This window comes from Parasteatoda tepidariorum, chromosome 5 (assembly GCF_982258835.1).
Source record: "Parasteatoda tepidariorum strain Cologne lab strain chromosome 5, Ptep-v5.0, whole genome shotgun sequence".
Lineage (NCBI taxonomy): Eukaryota > Metazoa > Arthropoda > Arachnida > Araneae > Theridiidae > Parasteatoda > Parasteatoda tepidariorum.
The window spans coordinates 76,570,963-76,590,698 of NC_141759.1; the positions used below are offsets into that span (position 1 = coordinate 76,570,963).

Genomic DNA, 19,736 nt, shown 5'->3' on the forward strand with positions numbered 1-19,736 from the left:
TATCCCAAAAATGACTGAAATTTTGAAAATCTAAAAGAATGCAATGCGATAAAAATGTATGATTTGCGTCATTATGCTCGAGTAACTGGAAATTTAATCCCCCAAATTTCATATTTAGTTACATTTCCCGACAATAGATGGCGTTGCAGGCATGCGTGAACACCAAAGAAATTGAATCCGTGACATCTTCAGCCGGTATATCGCCACGCAATCAGTAAGTGAGTGCTTGTGAAGGATTTTGATGATGGTTTTGCACGTTATAACAGCTGATATTAATCGTTCTGGAGTATCAACACCTTGAACATTTCCGCAAAACATTCTGCAGCGCCACCTTTTGGTGGGATGTTTAACTAAATTTACAATTTCATGAGATGAAATTAACTAGTTTCCCAACATAATGCCGCAAACCATAGATTTTCATAATGTTACGTTTTTTTAATAGGCTTTCAAAATTCATACGGCTATTTTTGGGACATTCGTTATATTAGTAGATTAAATAACTATTACCGCGTAATCTATTACCATAAATAATAAGTCATCCCAGACGTCAATCAAAGTTAAGCGATTTGTTTTCACGAACCATATATATTACCAGTTTAGTGAAAGCAAATAAATTAAAACTTTGAACTTGTATTGAGTACTTTGAACTTGATATTCATGTATTGAGTGCATATATGGCAACGTTACTTTTAAAAAGTAACGAGTAAAAGTACAAGTATTTTTAAAAAAAGTAACGAGTAAAAAGTAAAAAGTTCTTATTTTAAAAAGTAACGAGTAAAAAGTACAAGTAAAAGTACAAGTACTGAACAAAAAAAGTAACGATTTAAAAGTACATTTCTAGGAAATCGAAAATTCAAAGTAACCAAAACTTTTATTGAATAATATTCTTATGTTCTTTAATGTTTTTGCAAAATTGTTGTTATTTATTTAATTATTTTTAATTTTGAAAGTTATGGATATTAATTTATTTTTAAATTCGGAAGAATATTATAATATAATTTTATAATGTAATCGTATAATATAATTTTAAAATCAAATATAATTTTAATATCAAACTTTTTATGGATTTGCACGAAAAAGAAATTTTATCTATTGATTTCAATTTTTAGTTTATTATTTTTATTTATTTAAATTACCATTGATTTAAAATTATTTTACTTTTTTGAAACGCGTTTTAAAAGCACAAACGTAAACAAAGCAAACACGGGGTTTCAGATTGCTTTGTGATCTTTGAGCTAGTAAAAAATAATTGAACGTGCAGTATAAGTTGAAACAGAAGGTATTTAAACACGAAGTTAGCTGTGAATGCATATATATTGCACATTAATTTTATAAATTAAAAAAAAAAAACAAGTATTTTTTTTTTAATTTAAATTTTTTTTTTTTTTTTTTTTTTTTTTTAAAGTTTACTGAGTTTTAGAAAAAAGTAACGATTTCATTCGATATTTCCGTTACAAATACTTGCACTTTTTCCCTAAAAAAGTAACGAAAGTACAAGTAAAAGTACTAAATTTCAAAAGTAACGAAGTACAAATAAAAGTACGTACTTTTTATTTGTACCGGCGGTACAAGTAACGAAAGTAAAAGTACTGCCATATATGATTGAGTGCCAATACATAAAAATAGATAATCTATACATAAGCAATACTATTAGATTAACTGCATAAGGAAATAATAGTAACATGAAATAGAAAATGCGAAGAGAGAGAAATAATGTATATATTTCCAATTCCCTATAAAACACAAATTTTAAATTAAAATTTTTTATCGTTTAGAGGTATTTATTGGTCTTGATTATTTAGGAGATTTATTATAACGATAAAAATGTGCGACTGAACTTAGTACTTTGACTCATAAAATTAAAATAGAGTAAATCGATTTATGCAGTGAACAGTTCTTATATATATATATATATAACTGATAAGCTTTAAGAAGGTATGACGTAGCATGGTTTGGACTAAATAAATGCTTCTTAAAAATTTTGGATATTTATTTCTTCACAATTATGGGAATATTAGAAAAATTTGACACTTACTTTTTAATCTGAAATATGTTTCAAATGAATTCCTCATTGCAAATAATTATAAAAAAATTCGCTAAGTGTTCTCCATTAATTTATCCATATATATATATATAACATGCTATAAACATCACATGGTTTAGACTAAACAAATGCTTCTTAAAAAAAATGTAGTGATTATTTCTTCACATCTATGAGTATTTTTGAAAAAAAAAATGGCACTTAATTTGTAATTTGAAACAAATTTCAAATGAATTTTTCATTGGAAAAAGTTACAAAAAATTCTCAAAGTGTCTTTCTTTATTTTTATATGTATGCTCCTTATGCAGCATTGTTTGGACTAAAAATTGCTTCTTGAAAATTTTGAGTTCACATTTTTTGACATATACGGGTATTTTTGAAAGAACTGAAGCTCATTTTTCAATCTTAATCAAGTTTCAAATGAGTTCATTGCTGCAAAAAATTTAAATAAAATTCGTAATATATCCTTTATTACGTTAACTATATTATTGCTCTTAACGTAGCATGATTTGGACTAAACATATTTTTCTGAAAAATTTGGGGTATTTATTTTTTCACGTCTACGGGAATTTTTGCCAAATTTGACACTTCCTTTGTAATCTGAAACAGTTTCAAATGAAATCCTCATTGCAAAAAATTATAAAAAATTCACGAAATGTTCTCCTTTATTATGTATGCTGATAACGTAGCATTGTTTGGACTGAAAAATTGCTTCTTAAATATTTTAGGTACTTATTTCGTGACCCATATGGGTAGTTTTTAAAAAAAAATGATGAGAGCTGTATAATCTGAAACAAGTTTAAAATTATTTCTTCATTGCAAAAAAATTAAAAAAATTCGCAAATTGTCCTTCAGTACGTTAATTATACATATATGCTCTTAACGTGAGTAAACATACATATATATTATTCATATATGCTCTTAACGTGAGAATTTACTTAGTCCAAATCATGGTACGTAAAGAGCATATATAGTTAATATAATGAAGGGCACTTTGTGAATTTTGTATAATTTTTTGCAATGAAGAATTTCTTAGAAACTTATTTCAAATTAATTACAAAGTGGGTGTCATGTTTTTCAAAAATCAATATGTTTCAAGAAATAAGTAGTCAAAATTTTTAAGAAGGACTTGTTTACTTACGTTAAGATGTAATTAATGTAATGAAGGGCAATTTGTAAATTTTTTATTATTTTTTACAATGAGGAAATAATTCATAAAAATTTTTTGCATCAATAATGTGCATTTTTTTTAAGTTGTCAAGTTGTTAGTTAATTCATGTAATAAAACAGAGTGTTATATTTTTCAAAAACAGATTGCACTGTGTTTTAAATTGATGTATTTACTCATTTATTTTAAAAGCGTTAAATATTGTCACCATTACACATGTACAGTGCACAAAAATGGGACATCCAGAATAATTTCTGTTTCTAATAATCGAATTTTCATGTAAGAAACAATTTTAATTGTTCGATGATTGACCTCAAATATCCTAATTAATTAGTGCAGATGATATTTTAAGTTACGAAATCAGACACATAAGCCTGTTTTCTCTGAATAAACATATCTTTTTTCGACGGATTATGATACCTGACCCACAAAACATAAAGTATAGTCACAATCTGGGAAATGTGATCACAAAAGTCCCAATCAGAAGAGCAGTCGAAATTCCCTTAATGTTGATTTTACTTTTTGTGTATTTTGACATGTCTCGAGACTTAGAAAGTGAATCAAAAATTTTTTGCACACGATAATAAAATTCGCTTAAAGATGCAAAAAATAATTTTTAATAATTATTTATTATTTTTTTAACATTTTATTTTGCAGTGGTTAAAAACTTTCGAATTGCAAGAAATTTCTTTTTTTTTTACATCATTTAAAGAATGTAATCTTAAATGGAAAAATTTAGACAATAATAATCTTAATGGTAATCTTAAATGACAAAAACTTTAAAGGAAATCGGTCAAATAGTTCTCAAGTAATCAAATTTTAAATATGCTTGTTTACAATTTGTTAACTCAGAATCAATTCGTCCGATTTCATACAATTTTTTTATTTTACCATCGTACAATTACATGTTTAAAATGATGTAAATAAATTGTATAAATTACAGTTCAAAATTTTTTCGACAACCATTAAATAAAATAAAAAGTGATTATTAAAAATTATTTTTGACACGAAGTTTTTTTTTAAATAAATGAATTTTATAATTTTGTAAAAAAAATTTCAAATCGCTTAAAAATATTTTGCGCATTGTACGCATTTTATATATTCTTTCTTGGTTCGAAGCGAATTTATTTTGTCATTGTCTGCATGACAATCAGTTCATATATTTAAGTAGACTTATTGTAATGTTTCCAAATAAAATAAAATTTTTTGATAATATATTATTATAATATATTAATATAATTATTAATTTATTTACTTTTTTTGCATTATAAAAAAACAAAACAAAAAAACTCATTTTATGGGAGTACTTTTCCTTTTCCCACACATACTCTAACTAGTTAAGAAAAGAAATGAGTGATAGGTTGCGTCAGAATAACATCAATAGCCCAAATTTCTGTGCACTGTATCACCTTTATCTCCTGTTAAAATAATGAGTTTGCCTCTTTTTAAATTTTTTTTTTTACTAACGTGTTATTTATTTATAATGTATATTTATTTATTATTATGCACAATAAAGACAAAAATGATAAAAAGAGAGAAAAACGAAGAAAAATAATAAATTATAAGTTTTATTAACTGCGCATAGGCTGCAAATATATAAAACTCAGAAAATAAGATAAAAGTACAGAGAGAATATGGAATATAACATAACAAATATTAATGAAAAGAGACGAAAAATTATTAAAATGAAATAATTTCAAAATATTTAAAGAATATTTTTTTTGTTAAAAAAATTATTAAAAAGCCGAAAAACAAAATAATGAAAACATATATAATCTCGTCATCAGCTCACCCGATTATATCCGCAAAAAGGAGTGTTTTTTTTAAAAGCTTATATATATATATATATATATATATATATATATATATATATATATATATATATATATATATATATATATATATATATATATATATATATGTAATACAAAAATTAAATACTTTTGTATTAATAAAAGAATTAAAACTCTTTCGTTTTCATAAAATGTCTTTGTTAAAGAATAAGCGTAGAGAGATTCTATTTTGGGAATTCAAGGCTGAAAACATACCATTGAAATATAAATAGATTTATATTTCAAAGGAAGAGTTATTTTTAGAATCGTTCCCTTTTTCAATTCCATATAAGGAAGCAGAAATGATTTTCCTTAATGCGTAAAGATACAAGGAATGTACGAAATGTGCCTTTTTACCTCAAATCTATGTTGGTATAAAACGAAAGAACGTATAGTTTTGCGTGTCCTTTTCATCATGATTTGATCCTGATAAGCTGTTCAGGAATTGTCAGAAGTCTTGTCCATTCCCCTCCCATAGGGAGTGTGGACGTGAACTGTTAGCAATACCAGCCTTCATTTAAATAAACCTGTTTAGAACGTATGATGGCTTAAGACTGCAATTATTTCAAGCTAAATACAACACTGATAACAGGGTTGGAGCCCTGTTATTACATATATATATATATATATATATATATATATATATATATATATATATATATATATATATATATATATATATATATATATATATATATATATATATATATATATATATATATATATATATATATATATATATATATATAAAATACTCCATATATATTATACTCCATTTGTTACAACAGTCATAATGATAAAATTGCATTATTTTTATTTGCTTATGCTCATCAGTCTTTCAGTCAAACAGATAGAAGCCTATTATGTATAAATTTAAGAAACTATTGTACTTTATTCGATTTAAAATTTTCTTTATTGTTGGAGTATTTAATTATAGTATTGTGTATTTGTTTATCTTCTTTTATGCATTTGCATTCATGAAGAAGTGGTTGTGAAAGTAAAATGTTAAATCTACAAGTTAAGAATTATTTTCAATAAATGTCCAAAATAAATAAATAAATAAAATTGAATGGTAAAAACTACAATTTGTACTTGACAGTAAATTTATAAATAATTGAAATTTTTACTATAACTTTTTAAAATTTATGCTTCATGAAAATTTGCTCCTTTTCTTATATTTTTTTCAAAAAGTACCAAAACGAATAAAAAGCATTTTACTTATAAGAAAAAAACTGAAATTTTTGGAAATTAAACTTTAAATTTATATGGTGCTTATTTTAAGCTGGAATATTGATGAGATAAATATTTCTTTAAAACAAAATTCTTTTCAATTAAGAAGAATTTCAATTTGAAATTTTATTTCTTTAGAAAATTCACCTACAACATATTAATATATAAAAATAAATTTAGATGCTATTTTAATTTAATATGAAATTATAAAATTTCGTTAAAAATTGACTCCTACAATGATTTTTTTTCTTCCTTTTTGCAAATAGTCAATATGAAATAAAATTAAAAAATTTAAAAAATTTTTTCTCATGAAATATTTACTTATAAAAAAATTTTAAAGAAAAAAGCATTCTGAAAAATCTCAGAAAATGCTCTAAAAGAGAAAAAGATTCGATATAGGCAAATGTCATCAAAATCCAGGTCTTGTTTATTATTAATATTCGAAAGAAGAAAAAAAAAACTATACTATCGCTCAATGAGCGTAAGGCAAAACGTTGCCAAAATGCGAAACAGAATCAAATGTGGCAACCACGCTTGCCTCCAAGACGATTTTAACTCCTTTTTTACCAAACAGAAACAAAAACTCATAACATCTTTTTATTTTTACTACTACAAGTGTTTCGAATTCTTCATTGTTGGGTTATGAAAATGCATTAATAAAGATTGCGAACGGCGTGCCATATAAGGATAGTTTCTGCTTAGCCTTCGCATGGGTGTCAGTTTCGTAGAAGTAGGCCGTACGAAGCGAAACAGTGTAAACATCAGCACATGTTGCTTCGAAATAAACCTTTGCAGTGTTTTCACCAGAAAGTACAGTAAAAGATCGAATGCTTTTCACATATTCTAATGGAAATTCTTTTGGGTTTCTCAATTTCTTTGCAATTATGAGCATATTTCACGGACGTGAGTCGTGATTGACTTTGAACGGATTGCGGCTTTTACGGCTTCCTGTGTATCTGACGTCACTTGAGCGCCATCTTTAGTGATTTGGGTGTGCCAAACTGAGAATAGGAGTAGTAGGGAAGGGTAAAAGTGACCGCCGTAACGATCGGTAAGTTCGATAATTTTTGCTAACGCCGAAAATTATTTGTTCAGTTTTTCTTTAATATCGGACAATATCAATAAAATACCGGGAATACAGGTGACATAATAAAATATTTACAAGTTTGACTTTGACAGGTGCAATTAAGCACAGCTGATCTGTATAGATTTTTTTAAAAATGACCTGAACTACTCTCTATAAACACTAACGCTGATCAATTTGTGCGATCAATCACAAAGCACAAGAAATCGAAGAAATTAATTTTTTTTGTACAGGTATGTGCTAACATTTTATGAACCCTGTCATAAAATTAATACATAAGTTGTTTAACTATATTTTTACTCCAAATATATAAAAAAAGTAACACAAATAATGAATTCCCTGTGTGTGCAGTCAAATTCAATTCTTTCTGACATTTGAAATTCCTTAAATTCTTTACGCTATTCATTATTTAAAGTTTTTAATTAATAATGATATCTTTTATTCATTGTTGTTGTTATTGAACGTATTTATTACGGAATCGGTTTTTATTAAAAAGATCTTTAGTTATATTCATGCGGATTTTCGAATCATTAGTATTTGAGAATCTTTAGTATTTTTTTTTAACTACACATTGATAATTCTAAAAATTTCTAATTTTTACTTCTATTTAAAATATTCAAAGCCTATAGCATGTTTATATAGTTAGTTTAAAGATGAATTTAATTATTAATAATTCTCTTATCTAAAAAATATAGAGTCAATACTTTCAAAAGATTTTCGGAGAAGAATATTTTGAGGAATTAAAATAAAATAAAAATATCATATGGGTTTCTTAATATTAACTTTAATTAAGATAATTTTTAATTTAGATAAATCGATGTTCACGTTAATATTTTATACAATAAAAAGTACGTTTTTTCCTCTATAATAATTTTTATTAAAATAATCAATACATAGATAAATGTTTAATAAATGATGGCAAATATATCAGAATTTTTTCTATAATGTACGTTATTAAAATAATTTATCTAAATATATAGAAATCAATACATTGATTCATGTTTTATGTATGATAAATATTTATGACTTTTTGAGAATTAATTTTTATTAGAATCACCTTATAACTAAATAAATAACACATGTTGATGTTTTAAGTACAATTATAAATTTATGTATATTTTTTTTAAATTTAATTTTTATTTGAATGATCTTTTAACCAATATAATATTGAGATCAATATTTAAAGATATATATGTATTGAGGCATATATTGAAATCACATGTTATTGATAGATAATTTCAATAAAACTTATTATAGAAGAGAAAACATGTTTTTAATTACAAACTACATAAAACATTTATTGAACATTGATTTTATTATCAATTTTGTTAATAGATTGTTTTAATTAAAAATTATATTTAAAAAAATCATTTATAATCGTTGTTACTTCAGAGTCTTCTCTGTCAATTTTCTGAAAGTATAAACTCATTTTTTTTTATTAAATAAGCATTATTGTATTGTACTTAAAGGTACAAATCTCAATGAATAATTTAAATAGCATGATTTTTTTTTTTAATATTTTCATTAATAAACAGTCTTTAACTACTTAAAATGAGATTTTTTATTAAATCCATCAATACATTATAAATGATCTACCATATATTTGTTTAGTTATAAGAAGTAGTCATTGTTTTTGCGGAATCATAATATTGATATCTTTCACTAGCCATTGCTTATATTGTTAATAATATCATAAAATAAAACTTATTTAAAAAGCATATGAATATTCAAAATTACATAATCTATATTAATTTGAGTAAGCTAATTTATCTGAATTTAACTAACTGCAGAGTAACTAGAAAAAATAGTTTTAATTACTATATTTTCTCTTGCTGCTGTAAATGAAGGTTTTTGTGATATATTTTTATTTATTTATCCTTAATTAAATGTACCAATTTAAAGATAACTGCATTTTTTAAGGGGTTGAGAATTTTTCTCTGTCAGTTTCTCATTCATTAAATTGTTACGATTAACTATCGCTTAGCTTTTATTGTTTAAATTGTTTGTATATTGTGGTGGGAAAATCATTACAGTAGAGATTTTACTAGTAATTAAAAGAACTTCGATGAATGATAATCTTGTGTAGCTATGTCGACTCTAATACTCAAATTTAAAATTATTGCATAATTTAACTTAATGATTTTTTAGTAGTTAATTTCTTTATTGTAATTATTATCTTTTTTATAATTCGATAAATTAGTAATTTGTTCTGATTTATGATTGCTATCAAACATTCACCATATAACCGTGCCAGTAAATTTTCAGTATCTGTATCTATAGCAAAATAATAATCGTCAAGTTAGTACTGTCTTCCGGACACAAGAAATTTTTTAAAAAAAAGAATCACAAGGGGCCAACTTGATGGGTATAATAACTCATTGCTACCTTGCAAATAACCTCTACAAGTTTAAAATTCCTGTGGCGCCAACAATAGCTGGCGCAAACAGATTACGTATATATACCAACCCTTTAACTGGGACTAATTAGGACCATTCAGAATTCCGATTATAGTTAGGGTGCTCAGTTTAGGTGCAAAGCTGCATTTTACTTGCTGTGTTATATAATTGTGTGAACTAATTAGAAGTGGACTGTTGTCTGCTGGGGTGATACAATTGAAGTCCAATCAGTTTTTTTTCTCAGCGTAATCTAACAGCTGTGTCTTTCAATGAGCTAATTTATAGCTGTTGCTAAATCATATTACAGTAGGGAATCGATTATCCGGAACGATCGGGACCATCGCTATTCCGGATAACTGATTTTTCCGGTTTTCTGAATCGATACAAAAAGCCGTTTTCTTATTGTTAAACCCAACTAAAAAAAGCAAAAATAGTTAGAAATAATCTTAAAAAGAAGAAAAAACGATGAAGTAATACACTAATGATTATTTCCAAAATGGTGGTAAGGTAAACATCTTTCAAAAAAGAAAGAAAAATCCTAAAATCTTATGAGGAAAAAAAAAAAATGTTTTTTTTTTTTTTAGAAATGGCGGGGAAATTTATTGAATTTCGTTCTGGTTTTTTGGTTTTCCGGTTTTCTGATTTCCGGATAACGGGTTCCATACTGTATATAAAATTTAAATTGTGATTGATAGACACACATCTCCCCCATCCCCAATAAAATTTAAACACAGAGTTTTCTTAAAATCACTTTAATTAAGACTTCTGCTTTTTCGATTATCCAAAATTCCAATTGTGGATTAAATACGTTTAATTTTTTCCTCATAGTGGAGACTTAACTTTAAACCGTGTCTTCCAGTCGGGTTGTATATTATCATGTGAAGTAATGGATAATGTTTTAATACAAATGTTAACAATAGCAAATTTCGAGGCCTTTACTTTCATGACTTCTGGTTAGACAGTTTGCAGCTTTTTGTGCGATTTGAAATTTTCAAACAGATAATTTTGTTTTCAATTAAAGAAATATATATATATAATTTCTGAGCTTAAATCAGTTGCATTTCATAAGATGTTAATGTTATTAATTGTGGTAAGTTTGAAGTGAAAATTTGTTTTAGTTATTACATATTATAGATATATTGTTAAATATTATTATACATTAAAGATATAATGTTGCAAAAGGTGACATGTTTGCTATATTTAGAAAGAACTTTTTTTTTTTGGCTCTCCTGTTTTGTGTTCGTTTGACTTGTTTATTACTCATGCTTCATAATCAATTACTTTTTGATTATGTGTAGAACAAGTCTTTTTAGCTTGATAAGCTTATGCAATAATGCTTATTACAAACACAAATATGATTAATACTTTTTAAGATGTTTTATCATAGTTTTCATTCGCTATCTCACAATTGAATTATACCATTTTTTATATTAAACCACAGTTCAAATCTGTGTTTGTTTTCCCGCTCAAGCATCATGTTTTTTTTATGGCTTTCGAATTATTCATTTGCAAAATTCAAGTTCTTGAAGAGAATGTTGGAAAATATTTTCTCGTCTGTTTTTACATCATCCTCATCTTAAATTCCTTATTGTTTTATTGTCTACTTATATTGTTTCTATTATTAAGAATATGGAAACAAGATCTTTATAGGTCGTGTATTTTTTATTTCTTAGTATAATTAATAATGGAAAACTTCTTGTTTTTTTATAAATTATTGTATTATTTGCCTAACTTTTCTTTCTTTGATAAGGATGATGTGTATAATATTCTTAATATTATTCTTTTCATTTGTATTTCTTCAAAGTAATGCTATTTCAAATTATTTGGATTTGTAGATTCTATTGTATGTAGGTTTATCGCTACTGATCTCCATTGTTTCAAATAGAACCAAAATATCCTATTTGGCTACCATATTAGCCAAACTGCAAGTGCTGTTAAAGAATTCTTTTTCACTTTTGTGAGAATTCGGAAAAGACTTGATTTTTTATTTTATGTTATTAGAAATGATTTACCGCAACTGAATCCAATATGGAATGTATCATCAGTTATTGTATCCCATTGTATGCAACATGGCACAGGTTGCTGGAGTCTTGTTCCTTCAAATTTTGTCTATTAGATTGTGCTTGTTGTTATGAACTCGCCAAAATAAACTTTAGATTCTGTATGTAAATAAAAAATACAATTAATAAAATATATCTTTTTGTGAACAGGCTCTCCAGGGCATTACATGATTTTATAAAGGTATTTGACATGAGTATATCTTAGATGGGTGTTTCCCAAACTTATGACTTCTATGTACCCTTTCTAAATTTTTCGTAACGCTGTGTACCACTAATAAAAAATTAATGTATTTTTTACTATGAAGAGTTGCACGAAAGTTAGAAATCACAACTGGCTGTTGACTCTCCTAATTATTAACTGTTAACTCTGCAAAAATATAGCCAAACGAAAAATACGTAATCGTACATTTTTATGGCTAGCTTTGTTTTTAAATTAAATTTTTTGAAATTTTTGTTTGTTGCAAGATATTTCACATAGGAATGCGTACCCCTGCTTAACTGTTCCCGTACCCCTGGGGGTACGCGTACCACACTTTGGGAAACACTGTCTTAGTTAAACAGGAGAATGCTAAAAAATTAAGTATATTTTTAAATTTTAATTATTATTTGTATTTGTAATTTAATTTTTATCTCCAGAATATTTTATTTATCAAACCCACTAATGAACTGTACCGCAAAGTCGAATTAACTTTAGTCGAAACCTTTAATTTCTATTTTTTTTTTTTTTTTCACGTTCTTAAATTTCTTGAGTATAATTGTTTTGGTAGTTTATTTAGTTGTGGAAATTGTATGCTGGTCACTAACTGGGAGCAAATTTATTTTTTGCTAACATTATTTTTTGTCTGGCTTTTTATTCTGCAGGTAAGCAAAATTGCCAAGGTTTTTCCGAAGCCACTGAGAACATTGACCGTGAATTACTTTTTTCTATTAAATTTTATAAGACTTCTATATTAGGACAGTTAAAAACAAAATTTTTGGTTCCTTACTACTGATTATTTCTTTTGATTATCTTTATTGGATACATTCTATTACATAAAATGAAAATGTTATCAACAATACGAAAATGTATAGTCATTAGTGGCAGTATATTTTTGAATGCAATTATTAAACTGTCTTCACATTAAAATTAAAAAATTGTTTATATTTTTTTAAATTTAAATTATAAGAGCTTACTATGAGAGAGAGGAAAAAATTGTTATTCATCCAATAAGTTTTACTTATATGCAAAAAAATTTTTAACATCTCACTTGATTTTGTTTATTTACAGAATTTTTACCTTTTTGTTATTACATATGTTTTGATAGATACTTTTGTTAAAAAAAAAAAAAAAAACTTATTTTGATGCACACTTAGTTTTTAGATTATTCTTAAGTTTTAAATCATTGCATGTGTCGAATTGCTAATAATTGTAAATTTTTTAATAATCATTGATTCTTTTGATTATTGATACAAGCACCGCTATAAACAATTCTATACCATAGCTACATTAATCTAAGCAAGTAAAGTTATAAATCTTACACTTTTTAATAGTATGTACAAGGTTGCTACGCTACTTAAAAAGTCAAGAAATTTGGAAATTGTCAAGAAATTTTAAATTTTGTAGCCAAAATTTGGAAAAGTCAGGGAGTTTGATCTGACGAATGCCGAGCTTGCAAACTTTGCATCATGATTTCTCACGGAACACATTTCTTGTGCAGGAGCTTCTTATGTACCCATTTGGCATTAATTAAAATAAAATATATAAATATTATATATTTTATTGTGAAAATATATAATAAAATATATAATATATAATGCCAAATATGAATTTTTTGTTTTGTCAGCTGCAATTGCGAGAAAAAGACAGACCTTTTACTTTGTTATTCCTTTTACGTAGCTCAACTGCAGTATTAGATCAATCCATGATTGTAAGAACTTCGATTGGTTATTTGCTAAATTAACATAGCTTTTCTATTTGAAATATTTTTCATGGTTTCTACATGGTTTCATGGTTTCTTGAACCCATAATTGTCTTCATATTAGCAAAGATACTGGTTTCCATCGTTAAATATATAAATATTATTTTTATAATTTTAATTACTTATGATTATTTTTCTTAATGGATTTTTCAAGTTTATTTTTTCTTGTCAAGAGTTAAAAAAGTAAATTCGTTCATTATTATATTTTTATTGTTATTTAAATAAGTAGAGCTTTAAAACAGTATTTTTGAAAAGCGCATTAAAGATTTTTCTGTTGTGGATTTCCTTTTTTTTTTTTTTTTTTTTTTTTTTTAATTTTTTTTTTGTAACCCTACTTTTGAATTTATCTGTGTCAGTCATCTGTATCACTTGTTTATGTAATTTTGTCAATTTTAAAATTGAAGGTAATAAAAAAAATGCTCTCTTAAAATCAAAAGTAATCCCCTAAAATCAATCTTAGTCAAGCATGGATCGGATCAACTGTCAATTATGTGATTCCTTAGGCCTTAGCACATTTTACAAAACTAAACAGTCCTTAACAAAATTGTTTCCCAATTTTTTAAAAATCTATTTTAATTGATTGTGTATGTTCAAGTACTAATTTATATATGATGCTATGGGGGTTACACTTAACCAGTTGCCTGTGGTCCAAATGCACCCTCAGTTAATTGAAGTATTGCCTCCTATTCTATAGCAAAATGTCATCTGAAAACTAAATAATTTCTAAAATAATGTGTTCTAAATTTTTTTTTTCACTCATTAAAAAAAAAAAATGCATGGAATAAAGTCAATAAGAAATTGTTTATGGATGAGGATAGGGAATGTTGTATATGAACAGAGAATGTTATATTTATTTAGTTATGTAAGATGCAACTAATTTTATAGTAAAAAATGAAATTGTTTTTATATAGAGAACAGTAATTAATAATTTAATTTTGTTAGTGCGTAATAGTTTAACTTTAAGGAAAAAAAAATTTCTGCTACCATTTAAAATTTTTCCCTGTTCGAAATTTTTTTTGCAACTATAAATTATCTTAAATATTATGTACAATGTGTTGTACCTACTTTGTCCTGAAATTTGTTTAGGATAAATTATTATTTTGATTAAAGCAATAAATGTTTATGAATTATCATTAATGTCATTAGTTGTCATTCCATATGAACTCAATTCCTTTCCTCTGACAGTCTCCTCCTAAAAAGATTTTGCAGACCTACTTGTCGTTGGATTAATTTCTTATTTTTAAATCCAACTGAATTATTTTGAAATAGTTTGGTTAAAGAACAAATGAAAGAATACTGTTAAATTTAATGATTCTGTAGACTAATTAGAGGGTGATTGCAAAGAACTAATTGCAGGGGGAGAGAAAGACATATTTGAGATGTTTTAAGCAAATTATTCATTAAGCATAAGCAGTGGTTGATAATTTTATCCAAAGGAAGATATTTTATCTTGATTTCCACATATTTTGAAGTTAACGTTGTCTACTTTATTTGGTGATGGCTAATTGAACTTTAATTTTTTGTTTAAATCAGGGTTGGCAAGTTTTTGACACATGACGGTTTTGACCGGTTTATACCATGGTTTTTACCTTCATGTCAAAAACCCCTCTGTCAAAAACTGTCAAAAATCCATAGTTTTGGGTTTTTGACAGCTGTATTTTTATTATTTTATAATTATTGAAACTGTATTTTTATTTGAGTTTAACTGCTTAAAATTTAAAATTAATTCATTTTTGGGCAATAAAATTAGAAAAAAAGTTGTTAAAAGATATTTAAGAACAGATTCTTGCATTTTCCCAGCATGGTTATATCAGAACATGCTATTTGAAGTAAAATATTAGGATACTAAACAAAATTTTCAACATTTCCAAGCATCCTTTTGTTTGGCATATTACATTACTGAAGAATGTCAAGTCATTCTTGACTTAGAGTTTGTTAGTTTTGAAAGTTTTGTTTAGCTTATTTCTAATATTTAAGAAATGCCAAATTTTAAATTCTTCTTTTTAGTTCCTGAATTTATTAATAGTTCCAAGCTTTTTTGTTTGTCTGTTTATTTCTAACAATTAAGAAGTGCAAAATTTTGAATCCTTTGCAAATCAAGCTATAATGATAAAAGTAAGTATCACTATTTTCAATAAGTATATTACAATATTTCTATATGAATGTACATCCTTCAATAAGAATGCATGTATATAGTTGCAAAATCAATAGCAATCATTTACAACATTCATTTATGAAGGCAATTATGTGAAAATAATATATTGTCCGCTATATGCCACAAATTAAAGAAATCAGTAGGTTTTTGACAGTTTTTACCGGTAAAAACACGGTTTTTACCACTGTCATGTCAAAAACCCAACCCTGGTTTAAATGTATTAATCTAAAAGGGCTCATAAATTTTATGATAAAATAAATAATTATATAACTTCTTATTAGGCATTTACGCTGGATAAACAAACACAACCCAATTTCATAATTTATCGGTAGTTTAGAATTATTTGGTATTAATTGTATGTGTTGTGTTATTTATTCATAGAAATACAATTTAAAAAATATATATATAAAATTTGAAATAAAATGAGTTTTGATCTAAATGCATTGAAATTCAATTAAGCTATTTAATTTAACTAAAAATTCAAGCAGGCAAGAGATTCTTTTGACGGAATTTCCGACTTTCTAATTTTTGAGGAAAATAAATTCTAATTATATTTTATTTTTTAAATCATCATTTTTTAATCACAATACAGGAACAGACTGAACAATTTGTGTACTGTCACTGTATACATATAGTAAAAGAAAAACTTTAATTAAGCTTGTAAATGATTTGAATGTTTTCTTTTTGTGCAAAATAGTTTCTCGTGCTTTTTTTAATTTCTTTTTCGTGATTTGTGAGTTGATAGGTATTTTCAGTCTTTTTGCTCTTTTTCCACTCTCACGTCTGTAAATAAAGTAAAGTATTAAATAAAAACAAAGTAATAAATAACTTAATATTAGTAACTTATAATGAATGCTTTTATATGCAATTTAAATCCTATTAAAATATTATATAGCAATTTTGCGGATCATTTCCATCAATTTCAAGTGCAATTTTAATATACTAGTTACAAAAAATATTATTTCTGTTTCATGTCAGTGAGAGGGTTGATCACTATCTGACAAGCTTGCGTTAGAAACTCAGTTCATAATGCAAGACAGCGCAAGTTTTTATCGTTTCTTGATCTAGCTAAATTTATCTTCATTTTATTGCCAACTAAAATGTATTCGCAATGAACTTACTAACTAAATGCTAAAATCGCCATGTTAAATGCGTTATCATAAGAATTGAAGTTTCAATTGTTTCTTGACCGAATCAAACAAAACTTATTAACTTTCTGGTAAAAAATGCATATCGTTGACTGATTTCGACCACTGTCCGACTGGCTAGAGTACTAAATTTTTAACAGGAGCTTTTTGTGGAAGGACTGTGCAAGCTGCAATCGTTTCCTAATTGTTACAAGCAGATTGCATGGTCATTCTATCTCTAAATAAAACTTATCATTTTATCGAAATTTTGATTAGCTAGAATAATATTTTAACTTTTTTTGGACATTTAAAATTTTTTACGGAATATTGCATTAATAAAAGTTTGTCTACAGGGTTTTAGGATAAAATAATAAATAGATTTGAAGTCATAAAAAAAATCAAGTTTTATAACTAATGATAATTAAAAATTTCTTGCTGTCTAATTACCATTTTTGAATTAAATGTTTACGTAATTGCGCTGTTTTTACGTATTTATTAAATTTAAATAGTCATTATAATCACATTCGTTTAAATTAGTTATGTACATTAGAGTTAATTTTTTTTATTTCGTGACAAAAAAATTTCTTAAAAAACTTACTACAATTCGTTCAAAAATTTTGAAATTAGATTTAGATAGTAAACCAATTAAAAGCTCTTTAAATATACATATCAAAGAATTTTTCTTACTCCCTTAAAAACAGTAAACTAAAACATTTAGCTTGAAAATATTTAATCTGATTAAATAAGAGTTTGAATGGCATAAATTTAAAAAAGAATTAATTTGCAAAAAGGTTTAATTTGGTCGTTAACTTTACAATGGTAATTTATTTATTGTGTTAAAATACATTCTCTTACTGCAAAGTGTTGGACATCTACTTATGCGAACATTTACAAATATGGATACTTTATGTGGGGATAGCCTTTGAAAATTATGTGAGCTAACTAGGCAAAACTTAGCCAAAAAATTTAATTAAATTTTTTAAAAAAATCACTCAAAAAGTTAATCAAATCCCACATTTAAATATTTTAGAAAAAGAAATTGAAAACTATCAGCGCTTAAATGTAATGAAAATGACTTATATTTTTTTTAAAAATTTCTTTCATCTGTAATCTTGAGGACGGATTTTGTGTGATGTATTTAAATGTGCTTTAAAAATTACCCCAAATTCTGTAATTTCGTGCATATGCTTATGTCATAGTTTTTCCTTACTTTATTGACTCAATTTAACGCAGGTTAAATTATTGCTTGATATACAGCAATTTATTATCCAAATGGTCGTTCATAAAACTTACTTGCGTTCATTTTTCAAAGATCGGTCATAATTTAACATTTTTCAATATTAAACCTTGTTATTGCTTAAAATTAATTCTTTAAAATTAACTCAATGGAGATACTCTATTTAAATACCAGCTAGGAACAGACAGCTATTTTAAAAACTGGCTGTAAATTTAATAAAGGATTATTTTTTCCCTTTCGTTAGCGAATTTGTTTCCAAATCAAACCTGATACCTACATTAAATATTGTATTTTTTTATATGATGTGCTAGTTAAAAATGCTTTGTCTCTCTGAAAGAGACTGATAGCAAAATATTTTACCACTATTTCTTGTTGATTCAAAATTAAAACTTGACGAGACAGTCTCATTCGTAAAAGGTCTAACAAAACTATTGAGTTTTTTGATAGTTAATTTATTTTAATTTGGAAGGTTAAAGGTCTTAAAAACTGTACTCTTTAAATCAAATGCATACCAGAAAAAGTGTTCTGTAGCCATTCGGTTTCTAAAAAAAATTCATTATTATTCTGATAGGCTTGTTAGAGGAAGAGGGGTATTGAATAAAAAAAAAGTAACATCGTTAAAAGGCGAGTAAAACGAATTAAGCCGATATTGGTGGATCAAATTTTTGCATACAGGGAACTTCAGTTTAAGCTTAATATCTCTAAACCCATTTTTTGGACAGTAGCCAAAGTGGTAGAGGAAGTGGCTCTGTTCCTTTTTTCCGTCCGAAATTTTTCTTAATCGAACCTTTTAAAAAGATGAATTTTTCCACAAACCCCATTTTATGTCGCGTTAAATCGTATTCTCCGTTATTATTTTCCACAGTTTATTTTTAAAACTTCGCTGCAAATAACCGTGGGTTCTTCTCAGTATTTGTTATCCTGTTATTAAGTGAAGATTTCCCGGTCACAGTGAAGACTGCCCTGCAATTTTTTTCCCCTCTTCTTTCCCATTCGCTCGTGTCCGACAGCTATTAATTATTTAGTCTTGTCGTTGAATGTCATAATTACGAAATTTGTCTTTTGCGATGATTATTTATTTGTTTATTTTATTAGTTTTTTTTTTTTTTTGAGGTAGGGTAACCTGTTGTTGTGTAGGCGTTGTGGATTGAAAAAGAACGTGTGGGCCGTGCTGTTTTCTTCTGCTTTCACTTTTAGTGTTTTAACCAAACGGTTCAGTGTGGGCTCGATATTTAGGGTGTTTTGCATTGGAAAATCTTCTTGTAGCATGATTTCGTTTGATACCTATGAAAATGCGTTTCTTATGTTATCAAAATTGTGATGACAAATGTGATAGTGTGCTAGAGCCGTCAAAGGATATTCAGTAAAAAGTGAGATTTTTTTTTTTTTTTTTAAATTTTATATTTTCATAGTAATAAATTGAAATTGCAAAGTAGTTCGTCGTTCTT

At 26.1% G+C, this 19,736-nt stretch overlaps 1 protein-coding gene across 3 annotated transcripts in view; it reads left to right on the top strand.

The window, feature by feature from the left end:
• The first annotated feature begins 6,782 nt into the window (after positions 1–6,782).
• rhea (Talin_middle and talin-RS domain-containing protein rhea) overlaps positions 6,783–19,736 on the top strand; it is a 124,380-nt gene continuing 111,426 nt past the window's right edge. Inside the window, exon 1 of one of the 3 annotated variants that reach the window (XM_087164318.1) lies at positions 6,783–7,322. The gene's annotated coding sequence lies outside the window, so the exon portion shown is untranslated. Of the gene's footprint in view, positions 7,589–19,471; positions 19,659–19,736 lie in introns of those variants that run through there. The other 2 variants (XM_087164317.1, XM_087164320.1) reach the window with 2 other exon arrangements.